The sequence below is a fragment of the Cryptomeria japonica genome, unplaced genomic scaffold (genome assembly GCF_030272615.1).
Source record: "Cryptomeria japonica unplaced genomic scaffold, Sugi_1.0 HiC_scaffold_15, whole genome shotgun sequence".
In the NCBI taxonomy this organism is placed as follows: domain Eukaryota; kingdom Viridiplantae; phylum Streptophyta; class Pinopsida; order Cupressales; family Cupressaceae; genus Cryptomeria; species Cryptomeria japonica.
This window is the reverse complement of record NW_026728837.1, coordinates 2,321,346-2,334,988: the sequence shown is the minus strand read 5'-3', so window position 1 is coordinate 2,334,988 and position 13,643 is coordinate 2,321,346. Positions and strand designations below refer to the sequence as shown.

Sequence of the window (13,643 nt, the reverse complement as noted above, 5' to 3'; positions counted from 1 at the left end):
CACCAGACGCCCGGGACAGGTGAGCGAAGCTGGGCGGGGCCGGGTGCGCGGCCGGGGCAGGTGCACGCAGCTGGAGAGAGCTTTGGAGCACACTTCGGAGCGCACCAATGATGCGCTCCATTCAAAAGTTTCCTGAAAAGGCAAAAAAAGTTGAGATTATAGAATTTCCCACTTGAGAGATTGTAAAAAAAAAAAATTTAAAATGAAGGAAACGCGGGTGCCAAGGTGTGCGCAGCCCAGCCAAGGTGTGCGCACCAAGGCGCCCACCCTGGCGAAGGTGCACGCAAGGTGCGCACCCGAGGCAAACCGGACAATTAACCCAACTTTCGACTTCGCGCGCACCTTGGAGCGCACTTCGGAGCGCTCCTTGGTGCGCACCAATCTTGGGCACCTCGGAGTGCACCATGGCGCCCACCAAGGTGCGCACCCGGGGCAAACCGAGCTCCGACTTCGTGCGCACCTTGGAGCGCACGAAAGGTGCGCACCATGGCGCCCACCAAGGTGCGCAGCCCAGCCAAGGCGTGCGCATCAAGGTGCGCACCCTGGCGAAGGTGCGCACCCGGGGCAAACCGAGCTCCGACTTCGTGCGCACCTTGGAGCGCACAAAAGGTGCGCAACCCAGCCAAGGTGTGCGCACCCCGGTCAAACCGAGCTCCGAATCGTGCGCACCAGAGGTGCACGCCATCGTGCGCACCTTGGAGCACACTTCGGAGCCCTCCTTGGTGCGCGCCGATGTTGCGCACCTCGGAGCGCACCCGGGGAAAACAATGCAATTAACCCGACTTTCGACTTCGTGGGCACCTCGGAGCGCTCTCGGGTTCGCACCTCGGAGCACACCGAGGTGCGCACCTTTGATGCGCTGCCTTCACCAATTTCCAGAAAAGGCAAGAAAACATTGAGAAGGTGTGCGCACCGAGGTGCCCACCCTGGCGAAGGTGCACGCGAGGTGCGCACCCGGGGCAAACCGGGCTCCGACTTCGTGCACGCCGCACCTTGGAGCACACTTCGGAGCGCTCCTTGGTGCGCACCAGGGCGCGCAACCCAGCCGAGGTGCCCACCCCGGCGAAGGTGCACGCGAGGTGCGCACCCGGGGCAAACCGGGCTCCGACTTCGTGCACGCCATGGTGCCCACCGCGGCGAAGGTGCACGCGAGGTGCGCACCCGGGGCAAACCGGGCTCCGACTTCGTGCACGCCGCACCTTGGAGCACACTTCGGAGCGCTCCTTGGTGCGCACCATGGTGCCCACCAGGGCGCGCAACCCCGCCGAAGGTGCACGCGAGGTGCGCACCCGGGGCAAACCGGGCTCCGACTTCGTGCACGCCGCACCTTGGAGCACACTTCGGAGCGCTCCTTGGTGCGCACCATGGTGCCCACCAGGGCGCGCAACCCCGCCGAAGGTGCACGCGAGGTGCGCACCCGGGGCAAACCGGGCTCCGACTTCGTGCACGCCATGGTGCGCACCGCGGCGAAGGTGCGCACCCGGGGCAAACCGGGCTCCGACTTCGTGCACGCCGCACCTTGGAGCACACTTCGGAGCGCTCCTTGGTGCGCACCAGGGCGCGCAACCCAGCCGAGGTGCCCACCCCGGCGAAGGTGCATGCGAGGTGCGTACCCGGGGCAAACCGGGCTCCGACTTCGTGCACGCCGCACCTTGGAGCACACTTCGGAGCGCTCCTTGGTGCGCACCATGGTGCCCACCAGGCCGCGCAACCCAGCCAAGGTGTGCGCACCAAGGTGCACGCGAGGTGCGCACCCGGGGCAAACCGGGGTCCGACTTCGTGCACGCCGCACCTTGGAGCACACATCGGGGCGCTCCCGGGTTCGCACCGGCGTTGCGCACCGTGGTGGGCACCTCGGAGCACACCAAGGTGGGCAGCGAGGTGCGCACCTTTGATGCGATGCCTTCACTAATTTCCATAAAAGGCAAAAAAAAAACGAGATTTTAAAATTTCCGTTTTGAAAGATAGTGAGAAAAAGGGAATGCTGGTGCCATCTTGAGCCCGCCCTGGTGCGCAGCCCAGCCAAGGTGTGCGCACCAAGGTGCCCACCCTGGCGAAGGTGCGCGCCCGGGCAATTAACCCAACTTCCAACTTCGCGCGCGCCAGGGTGGGAGCGCACCCAACAACCGGGCCTGGGAAGAGCCAATGCGAGAAACCCCACCAAACGCTCTGACAAAAAAAGAGGGGGCGCTCCAGTAACCCCGCTTCGGAGCGCACCCTGGGCAAACCCAGCCAAGGTGCCCACCCCGGCCAAGGTGCAGGCGAGGTGCGCACCCGGGGCAAACCGGGCTCCGACAACGTGCACGCCGCACCTTGGAGCACACTTCGTAGCGCTCCCGGGTGCGCACCTCAGAGCACACCAAGGTGGGCAGCGAGGTGCGCACCTTTGATGCGCTGCCTTCACTAATTTCCAGAAAAGGCAAAAAAAAAAGGAGATTTTAAAATTTCCGTTTTGAAAGATAGTGAAAAAAACGGAACGCGCGTGCCATCTTGAGCCCGCCCTGGTGCGCAGCCCAGGTAAGGTGCCCACCCTGGCAAAGGTGCGCACCCGGGCAATTAACCCTACTTCCGACTTCGTGCGCGCCAGGGTGGCAACCGGGCCTCGGAAGAGCCAATGCGAGAAACCCCACCAAACGCTCCGACAAAAAAAGAGGCGGCGCTCCAATAACCCCGCTTCGGAGCGCAGCCGGGGCAAACCCAGCCAAGGTGCCCACCCCGACGAAGGTGCACGCGAGGTGCGCACCCGGGGCAAACCGGGCTCCGACAACGTGCACGCAGCACCTTGGAGCACACTTCGAAGCACTCCCGGGTGCCCACCGGCGTTGCGCACCGTGGTGGGCAGCGAGGTGCGCACCTTTGATGCGCTGCCTTCACTAATTTCCAGAAAAAGGCAAAAAAAAATGAGATTTTAAAATTTCCGTTTTGAAAGATAGTGAAAAAAAAGGAACGCGGGTGCCATCTTGAGCCCGCCCTGGTGCGCAGCCCAGGCAAGGCATGCGCACCAAGGTGCCCACCCGAGGTGCACACCCGGGGCAAACCGGGCTCCGACTTCGTGCAGGCCGCACCTTGGAGCAAACTTCGGAGCGCTCCTTGGTGCGCACCATGGTGCCCACCAGGGCGCGCAACCCAGCCAAGGTCTGCACACTAAGGTGCCCACCCCGGCGAAGGTGCACGCGAGGTGCGCACCCGGGGCAAACCGGGCTCCGACTTCGTGCACGCCATGGTGCCCACCGCGGCGAAGGTGCACGCGAGGTGCGCACCCGGGGCAAACCGGGCTCCGACTTCGTGCACGCCGCACCTTGGAGCACACTTCGGAGCGCTCCTTGGTGCGCACCATGGTGCCCACCAGGGCGCGCAACCCAGCCAAGGTGTGCGCACCAAGGTGCACGCGAGGTGCGCACCCGGGGCAAACCGGGGTCCGACTTCGTGCACGCCGCACCTTGGAGCACACATCGGAGCGCTCCCAGGTTCGCACCAGCGTTGCGCACCTTTGATGCGCTGCCTTCACTAATTTCCAGAAAAGGCAAAAAAAAACGATATTTTAAAATTTCCGTTCTGAAAGATAGTGAAAAAAACGGAACGCGGGTGCCATCTTGAGCCCTTCCTGGTGCGCAGCCCAGGCAAGTTGTGCGCACCAAGGTGCCCACCCTGGCGGAGGTGCGCGCCCGGGGCAAACCGGGCTCCGACTTCGTGCACTGCATGGTGCCCACCAAGGCGCGCAACCCAGCCAAGGTGCCCACCGCAGCGAAGGTGCACGCGAGGTGCACACCCGGGGCAAACCGGGCTCCGACTTCGTGCACGCCGCACCTTGGAGCACACTTCAGAGCGCTCCTTGGTGCGCACCAGGGCGCGCAACCCAGCCGAGGTGCCCACCCCGGCGAAGGTGCACGCGAGGTGCGCACCCGGGGCAAACCGGGCTCCGACTTCGTGCACGCCATGGTGCCCACCGCGGCGAAGGTGCGCACCCGGGGCAAACCGGGCTCCGACTTCGTGCACGCCGCACCTTGGAGCACACTTCGGAGCGCTCCTTGGTGCGCACCATGGTGCCCACCAGGCCGCGCAACCCAGCCAAGGTGTGCGCACCAAGGTGCACGCGAGGTGCGCACCCGGGGCAAACCGGGGTCCGACTTCGTGCACGCCGCACCTTGGAGCACACATCGGGGCGCTCCCGGGTTCGCACCGGCGTTGCGCACCGTGGTGGGCACCTCGGAGCACACCAAGGTGGGCAGCGAGGTGCGCACCTTTGATGCGATGCCTTCACTAATTTCCATAAAAGGCAAAAAAAAAATGAGATTTTAAAATTTCCGTTTTGAAAGATAGTGAGAAAAAGGGAATGCTGGTGCCATCTTGAGCCCGCCCTGGTGCGCAGCCCAGCCAAGGTTTGCGCACCAAGGTGCCCACCCTGGCGAAGGTGCGCGCCCGGGCAATTAACCCAACTTCCAACTTCGCGCGCGCCAGGGTGGGAGCGCACCCAACAACCGGGCCTGGGAAGAGCCAATGCGAGAAACCCCACCAAACTCTCTGACAAAAAAAGAGGGGGCGCTCCAGTAACCCCGCTTCGGAGCGCACCCTGGGCAAACCCAGCCAAGGTGCCCACCCCGGCCAAGGTGCAGGCGAGGTGCGCACCCGGGGCAAACCGGGCTCCGACAACGTGCACGCCGCACCTTGGAGCACACTTCGTAGCGCTCCCGGGTGCGCACCTCAGAGCACACCAAGGTGGGCAGCGAGGTGCGCACCTTTGATGCGCTGCCTTCACTAATTTCCAGAAAAGGCAAAAAAAAAAGGAGATTTTAAAATTTCCGTTTTGAAAGATAGTGAAAAAAACGGAACGCGCGTGCCATCTTGAGCCCGCCCTGGTGCGCAGCCCAGGTAAGGTGCCACCCTGGCAAAGGTGCGCACCCGGGCAATTAACCCTACTTCCGACTTCGTGCGCGCCAGGGTGGCAACCGGGCCTCGGAAGAGCCAATGCGAGAAACCCCACCAAACGCTCCGACAAAAAAAGAGGCGGCGCTCCAATAACCCCGCTTCGGAGCGCAGCCGGGGCAAACCAAGCCAAGGTGCCCACCCCGACGAAGGTGCACGCGAGGTGCGCACCCGGGGCAAACCGGGCTCCGACAACGTGCACGCAGCACCTTGGAGCACACTTCGAAGCACTCCCGGGTGCCCACCGGCGTTGCGCACCGTGGTGGGCAGCGAGGTGCGCACCTTTGATGCGCTGCCTTCACTAATTTCCAGAAAAAGGCAAAAAAAAATGAGATTTTAAAATTTCCGTTTTGAAAGATAGTGAAAAAAAAGGAACGCGGGTGCCATCTTGAGCCCGCCCTGGTGCGCAGCCCAGGCAAGGCATGCGCACCAAGGTGCCCACCCGAGGTGCACACCCGGGGCAAACCGGGCTCCGACTTCGTGCAGGCCGCACCTTGGAGCACACTTCGGAGCGCTCCTTGGTGCGCACCATGGTGCCCACCAGGGCGCACCCGAGGCAAACCGGGCTCCGACTTCGTGCACGCCGCACCTTGGAGCACACATCGGAGCGCTCCCAGGTTCGCACCAGCGTTGCGCACCTTTGATGCGCTGCCTTCACTAATTTCCAGAAAAGGCAAAAAAAAACGATATTTTAAAATTTCCGTTCTGAAAGATAGTGAAAAAAACGGAACGCGGGTGCCATCTTGAGCCCTTCCTGATGCGCAGCCCAGGCAAGTTGTGCGCACCAAGGTGCCCACCCTGGCGGAGGTGCGCGCCCGGGGCAAACCGGGCTCCGACTTCGTGCACTGCATGGTGCCCACCAAGGCGCGCAACCCAGCCAAGGTGCCCACCGCAGCGAAGGTGCACGCGAGGTGCGCACCCGAGGTGCACACCCGGGGCAAACCGGGCTCCGACTTCGTGCACGCCGCACCTTGGAGCACACTTCAGAGCGCTCCTTGGTACGCACCAGGGCGCGCAACCCAGCCAAGGTGCTCACCCCGGCGAAGGTGCACGCGAGGTGCGCACCCGGGGCAAACCGGGCTCGGACTTCGTGCACGCCGCACCTTGGAGCACACATCGGAGCGCTCCCGGGTTCGCACCAGCATTGCGCACCTTTGATGCGCTGCCTTCACTAATTTCCAGAAAAGGCAAAAAAAAGAAAAAAATGAGATTTTAAAATTTCCGTTTTGAAAGATAGTGAAAAAAACGGAACGCGGGTGCCATCTTGAGCCCGCCCTGGTGTGCAGCCCAGGCAAGTTGTGCGCACCAAGGCACCCACCCTGGCCAAGGTGGGTCACGGGGTGGGTCCTAGGGTGGGTAACGGGGTGGGTACTAAGGTGCGTGCCAAGGTGGGTCATAGGGTGGGTGCCAAGGTGGGCACCAGGGTGGGTGTGCACCAACCCTAGCCAGGGTAGGTCACGGGGTGGTTGTCGGGGTGGGCGTCAAGGAGCCAAGGTGGGTGGCAAGTAGCCAAGTTGCGTGCCAAGGTGGGTGTCGGGGTGGGTGCCAAGGATCCAAGGTGGGTGCCAAGGAACCAAGGTGGGTGTCTGGGTGGGTGCCGAGGTGGGAGCCAGGGTGGGTCCCAAGGTGAGTGCAAAGGTGGGTGCCAGGGTCAAGGTGAGTGCCAATGTGGGTTCCAAGGTGCCAGGGTCAGGGTGAGTGCCAATGTGGGTTCAAAGGTGCTAAGTTGGGTGCGAGGTTGGGTGCGAGGGTGGGTGGGTGCCAAGGTGTGCTAGGTGGAAGCCCGGGTGGGTCGGCATCCCATGGGTGTCGAGTTGGGTGCCTGATGGGTGCTTCTTGTCAAGTTTTAGTCGTCGGGACTCATTTCGAGCCTTAGAGGTCGTTTCTTGTCCGGTTGCCCTGTCTTCGACCTGGGAACCCAATTTTGGTCCTCGGGTCCCATTTTTTTTTGTCTCGCATCCCACTTTTGGCCTGTGGCCTTTTCGGGGTCGATTCTCGTTTTGGGCATCAGAGCATGTTTCTTCTCCTAAAACCCAATATTTGTTTATTAAGTCTCGGAACACATTTTTGTTCTCGTGGACCCATCATGGGTCTTGGAACGCATTTGTGGTCCTTGGGTCCCATTTTGCATCCCGAAACTTGTGTTTTGGTGCTTGATCCCTATTTTGGGTGCCCACCTTGCACCAAGTGCGCACCCGGGGCAAACCGAGCGCCTTGGTGCACCGGGGCAAGATCGAGCGTGCACCCGAGGCGCCCCGAACATGCACCAAGGTGCACTCGGCCCACATGTGAGCGCAGGTCGTTGCGCCCGAGGTGGTGTGTGGGCACCGCGTTGCAGACGGGACACTGCACGCACACGACGCCCCCTCCAGGTGCACGCACGTAGGCCGGGCCGGGTGCACACCCGACGCCCTAGCAAGGTGCGCGCACCCGGGCAGGGCTCACACTTGGCGAACGGGGCGCACTTCGCGAGGGAGGGTGTGCACCTCGACGGGGGTGGGTGGCCGGGGTGGATTCGCACGTGGGTCGCGGTTTGCTAAGTACACACTGCGACAAGCTCATAACGGGTGCGATCATACCAGCGTTAGTGCACCGGATCCCATCAGAACTCCGCAGTTAAGCGCGCTTGGGCCGGAGTAGTACTGGGATGGGTGACCTCCCGGGAAGTCCCGGTGTTGCACCCTTTTTTAGTTTTTCGCCGGGCGTCGCAATGCTATTTGAATAAACCTTTTGCCCGTTTGCGTTCTCGTCGGGGCCGGGCCGGGCCGGGGTGCGCTGCCCGCACTACCGCGCGCGCGGGGGCGACACCGAGCGCGCACCCGAGGCGCCCCGAGCACACAGGCCACGGTGCAACCCGGGCGTTGTGCGCGCACCCCGGTGCGCCCGAGGTGCTGCGCGCGCACCCAGGTGAAATCGGTGTGCACCTCGGCCAGTGCGCGCTCGGTCGAGTCGCGCACGTTGGCCAAGGTGCACGGTGATGTTTCTTACTCTAAGGTTCCGCACCAGACGCCCGGGACAGGTGAGCGAAGCTGGGCGGGGCCGGGTGCGCGGCCGGGGCAGGTGCACGCAGCTGGAGAGAGCTTTGGAGCACACTTCGGAGCGCACCAATGATGCGCTCCATTCAAAAGTTTCCTGAAAAGGCAAAAAAAGTTGAGATTATAGAATTTCCCACTTGAGAGATTGTAAAAAAAAAAAATTTAAAATGAAGGAAACGCGGGTGCCAAGGTGTGCGCAGCCCAGCCAAGGTGTGCGCACCAAGGCGCCCACCCTGGCGAAGGTGCACGCAAGGTGCGCACCCGAGGCAAACCGGACAATTAACCCAACTTTCGACTTCGCGCGCACCTTGGAGCGCACTTCGGAGCGCTCCTTGGTGCGCACCAATCTTGGGCACCTCGGAGTGCACCATGGCGCCCACCAAGGTGCGCACCCGGGGCAAACCGAGCTCCGACTTCGTGCGCACCTTGGAGCGCACGAAAGGTGCGCACCATGGCGCCCACCAAGGTGCGCAGCCCAGCCAAGGCGTGCGCATCAAGGTGCGCACCCTGGCGAAGGTGCGCACCCGGGGCAAACCGAGCTCCGACTTCGTGCGCACCTTGGAGCGCACAAAAGGTGCGCAACCCAGCCAAGGTGTGCGCACCCCGGTCAAACCGAGCTCCGAATCGTGCGCACCAGAGGTGCACGCCATCGTGCGCACCTTGGAGCACACTTCGGAGCCCTCCTTGGTGCGCGCCGATGTTGCGCACCTCGGAGCGCACCCGGGGAAAACAATGCAATTAACCCGACTTTCGACTTCGTGGGCACCTCGGAGCGCTCTCGGGTTCGCACCTCGGAGCACACCGAGGTGCGCACCTTTGATGCGCTGCCTTCACCAATTTCCAGAAAAGGCAAGAAAACATTGAGAAGGTGTGCGCACCGAGGTGCCCACCCTGGCGAAGGTGCACGCGAGGTGCGCACCCGGGGCAAACCGGGCTCCGACTTCGTGCACGCCGCACCTTGGAGCACACTTCGGAGCGCTCCTTGGTGCGCACCAGGGCGCGCAACCCAGCCGAGGTGCCCACCCCGGCGAAGGTGCACGCGAGGTGCGCACCCGGGGCAAACCGGGCTCCGACTTCGTGCACGCCATGGTGCCCACCGCGGCGAAGGTGCACGCGAGGTGCGCACCCGGGGCAAACCGGGCTCCGACTTCGTGCACACCGCACCTTGGAGCACACTTCGGAGCGCTCCTTGGTGCGCACCATGGTGCCCACCAGGGCGCGCAACCCCGCCGAAGGTGCACGCGAGGTGCGCACCCGGGGCAAACCGGGCTCCGACTTCGTGCACGCCGCACCTTGGAGCACACTTCGGAGCGCTCCTTGGTGCGCACCATGGTGCCCACCAGGGCGCGCAACCCCGCCGAAGGTGCACGCGAGGTGCGCACCCGGGGCAAACCGGGCTCCGACTTCGTGCACGCCATGGTGCGCACCGCGGCGAAGGTGCGCACCCGGGGCAAACCGGGCTCCGACTTCGTGCACGCCGCACCTTGGAGCACACTTCGGAGCGCTCCTTGGTGCGCACCAGGGCGCGCAACCCAGCCGAGGTGCCCACCCCGGCGAAGGTGCATGCGAGGTGCGTACCCGGGGCAAACCGGGCTCCGACTTCGTGCACGCCGCACCTTGGAGCACACTTCGGAGCGCTCCTTGGTGCGCACCATGGTGCCCACCAGGCCGCGCAACCCAGCCAAGGTGTGCGCACCAAGGTGCACGCGAGGTGCGCACCCGGGGCAAACCGGGGTCCGACTTCGTGCACGCCGCACCTTGGAGCACACATCGGGGCGCTCCCGGGTTCGCACCGGCGTTGCGCACCGTGGTGGGCACCTCGGAGCACACCAAGGTGGGCAGCGAGGTGCGCACCTTTGATGCGATGCCTTCACTAATTTCCATAAAAGGCAAAAAAAAAACGAGATTTTAAAATTTCCGTTTTGAAAGATAGTGAGAAAAAGGGAATGCTGGTGCCATCTTGAGCCCGCCCTGGTGCGCAGCCCAGCCAAGGTGTGCGCACCAAGGTGCCCACCCTGGCGAAGGTGCGCGCCCGGGCAATTAACCCAACTTCCAACTTCGCGCGCGCCAGGGTGGGAGCGCACCCAACAACCGGGCCTGGGAAGAGCCAATGCGAGAAACCCCACCAAACGCTCTGACAAAAAAAGAGGGGGCGCTCCAGTAACCCCGCTTCGGAGCGCACCCTGGGCAAACCCAGCCAAGGTGCCCACCCCGGCCAAGGTGCAGGCGAGGTGCGCACCCGGGGCAAACCGGGCTCCGACAACGTGCACGCCGCACCTTGGAGCACACTTCGTAGCGCTCCCGGGTGCGCACCTCAGAGCACACCAAGGTGGGCAGCGAGGTGCGCACCTTTGATGCGCTGCCTTCACTAATTTCCAGAAAAGGCAAAAAAAAAAGGAGATTTTAAAATTTCCGTTTTGAAAGATAGTGAAAAAAACGGAACGCGCGTGCCATCTTGAGCCCGCCCTGGTGCGCAGCCCAGGTAAGGTGCCCACCCTGGCAAAGGTGCGCACCCGGGCAATTAACCCTACTTCCGACTTCGTGCGCGCCAGGGTGGCAACCGGGCCTCGGAAGAGCCAATGCGAGAAACCCCACCAAACGCTCCGACAAAAAAAGAGGCGGCGCTCCAATAACCCCGCTTCGGAGCGCAGCCGGGGCAAACCCAGCCAAGGTGCCCACCCCGACGAAGGTGCACGCGAGGTGCGCACCCGGGGCAAACCGGGCTCCGACAACGTGCACGCAGCACCTTGGAGCACACTTCGAAGCACTCCCGGGTGCCCACCGGCGTTGCGCACCGTGGTGGGCAGCGAGGTGCGCACCTTTGATGCGCTGCCTTCACTAATTTCCAGAAAAAGGCAAAAAAAAATGAGATTTTAAAATTTCCGTTTTGAAAGATAGTGAAAAAAAAGGAACGCGGGTGCCATCTTGAGCCCGCCCTGGTGCGCAGCCCAGGCAAGGCATGCGCACCAAGGTGCCCACCCGAGGTGCACACCCGGGGCAAACCGGGCTCCGACTTCGTGCAGGCCGCACCTTGGAGCACACTTCGGAGCGCTCCTTGGTGCGCACCATGGTGCCCACCAGGGCGCGCAACCCAGCCAAGGTCTGCACACTAAGGTGCCCACCCCGGCGAAGGTGCACGCGAGGTGCGCACCCGGGGCAAACCGGGCTCCGACTTCGTGCACGCCATGGTGCCCACCGCGGCGAAGGTGCACGCGAGGTGCGCACCCGGGGCAAACCGGGCTCCGACTTCGTGCACGCCGCACCTTGGAGCACACTTCGGAGCGCTCCTTGGTGCGCACCATGGTGCCCACCAGGGCGCGCAACCCAGCCAAGGTGTGCGCACCAAGGTGCACGCGAGGTGCGCACCCGGGGCAAACCGGGGTCCGACTTCGTGCACGCCGCACCTTGGAGCACACATCGGAGCGCTCCCAGGTTCGCACCAGCGTTGCGCACCTTTGATGCGCTGCCTTCACTAATTTCCAGAAAAGGCAAAAAAAAACGATATTTTAAAATTTCCGTTCTGAAAGATAGTGAAAAAAACGGAACGCGGGTGCCATCTTGAGCCCTTCCTGGTGCGCAGCCCAGGCAAGTTGTGCGCACCAAGGTGCCCACCCTGGCGGAGGTGCGCGCCCGGGGCAAACCGGGCTCCGACTTCGTGCACTGCATGGTGCCCACCAAGGCGCGCAACCCAGCCAAGGTGCCCACCGCAGCGAAGGTGCACGCGAGGTGCACACCCGGGGCAAACCGGGCTCCGACTTCGTGCACGCCGCACCTTGGAGCACACTTCAGAGCGCTCCTTGGTGCGCACCAGGGCGCGCAACCCAGCCGAGGTGCCCACCCCGGCGAAGGTGCACGCGAGGTGCGCACCCGGGGCAAACCGGGCTCCGACTTCGTGCACGCCATGGTGCCCACCGCGGCGAAGGTGCGCACCCGGGGCAAACCGGGCTCCGACTTCGTGCACGCCGCACCTTGGAGCACACTTCGGAGCGCTCCTTGGTGCGCACCATGGTGCCCACCAGGCCGCGCAACCCAGCCAAGGTGTGCGCACCAAGGTGCACGCGAGGTGCGCACCCGGGGCAAACCGGGGTCCGACTTCGTGCACGCCGCACCTTGGAGCACACATCGGGGCGCTCCCGGGTTCGCACCGGCGTTGCGCACCGTGGTGGGCACCTCGGAGCACACCAAGGTGGGCAGCGAGGTGCGCACCTTTGATGCGATGCCTTCACTAATTTCCATAAAAGGCAAAAAAAAAACGAGATTTTAAAATTTCCGTTTTGAAAGATAGTGAGAAAAAGGGAATGCTGGTGCCATCTTGAGCCCGCCCTGGTGCGCAGCCCAGCCAAGGTTTGCGCACCAAGGTGCCCACCCTGGCGAAGGTGCGCGCCCGGGCAATTAACCCAACTTCCAACTTCGCGCGCGCCAGGGTGGGAGCGCACCCAACAACCGGGCCTGGGAAGAGCCAATGCGAGAAACCCCACCAAACTCTCTGACAAAAAAAGAGGGGGCGCTCCAGTAACCCCGCTTCGGAGCGCACCCTGGGCAAACCCAGCCAAGGTGCCCACCCCGGCCAAGGTGCAGGCGAGGTGCGCACCCGGGGCAAACCGGGCTCCGACAACGTGCACGCCGCACCTTGGAGCACACTTCGTAGCGCTCCCGGGTGCGCACCTCAGAGCACACCAAGGTGGGCAGCGAGGTGCGCACCTTTGATGCGCTGCCTTCACTAATTTCCAGAAAAGGCAAAAAAAAAAGGAGATTTTAAAATTTCCGTTTTGAAAGATAGTGAAAAAAACGGAACGCGCGTGCCATCTTGAGCCCGCCCTGGTGCGCAGCCCAGGTAAGGTGCCACCCTGGCAAAGGTGCGCACCCGGGCAATTAACCCTACTTCCGACTTCGTGCGCGCCAGGGTGGCAACCGGGCCTCGGAAGAGCCAATGCGAGAAACCCCACCAAACGCTCCGACAAAAAAAGAGGCGGCGCTCCAATAACCCCGCTTCGGAGCGCAGCCGGGGCAAACCAAGCCAAGGTGCCCACCCCGACGAAGGTGCACGCGAGGTGCGCACCCGGGGCAAACCGGGCTCCGACAACGTGCACGCAGCACCTTGGAGCACACTTCGAAGCACTCCCGGGTGCCCACCGGCGTTGCGCACCGTGGTGGGCAGCGAGGTGCGCACCTTTGATGCGCTGCCTTCACTAATTTCCAGAAAAAGGCAAAAAAAAATGAGATTTTAAAATTTCCGTTTTGAAAGATAGTGAAAAAAAAGGAACGCGGGTGCCATCTTGAGCCCGCCCTGGTGCGCAGCCCAGGCAAGGCATGCGCACCAAGGTGCCCACCCGAGGTGCACACCCGGGGCAAACCGGGCTCCGACTTCGTGCAGGCCGCACCTTGGAGCACACTTCGGAGCGCTCCTTGGTGCGCACCATGGTGCCCACCAGGGCGCACCCGAGGCAAACCGGGCTCCGACTTCGTGCACGCCGCACCTTGGAGCACACATCGGAGCGCTCCCAGGTTCGCACCAGCGTTGCGCACCTTTGATGCGCTGCCTTCACTAATTTCCAGAAAAGGCAAAAAAAAACGATATTTTAAAATTTCCGTTCTGAAAGATAGTGAAAAAAACGGAACGCGGGTGCCATCTTGAGCCCTTCCTGATGCGCAGCCCAGGCAAGTTGTGCGCACCAAGGTGCCCAC

At 62.9% G+C, this 13,643-nt stretch overlaps 1 non-coding gene across 1 annotated transcript; it reads left to right on the top strand.

Annotated features, from left to right (window-relative positions):
* Nucleotides 1-7,488: 7,488 nt before the first annotated feature.
* On the top strand, nucleotides 7,489-7,607 carry LOC131860522 (5S ribosomal RNA). Its single transcript, XR_009359617.1, has one exon. It is a non-coding gene; the product is annotated as a 5S ribosomal RNA (ribosomal RNA).
* The last annotated feature ends 6,036 nt before the right edge of the window (nucleotides 7,608-13,643 follow it).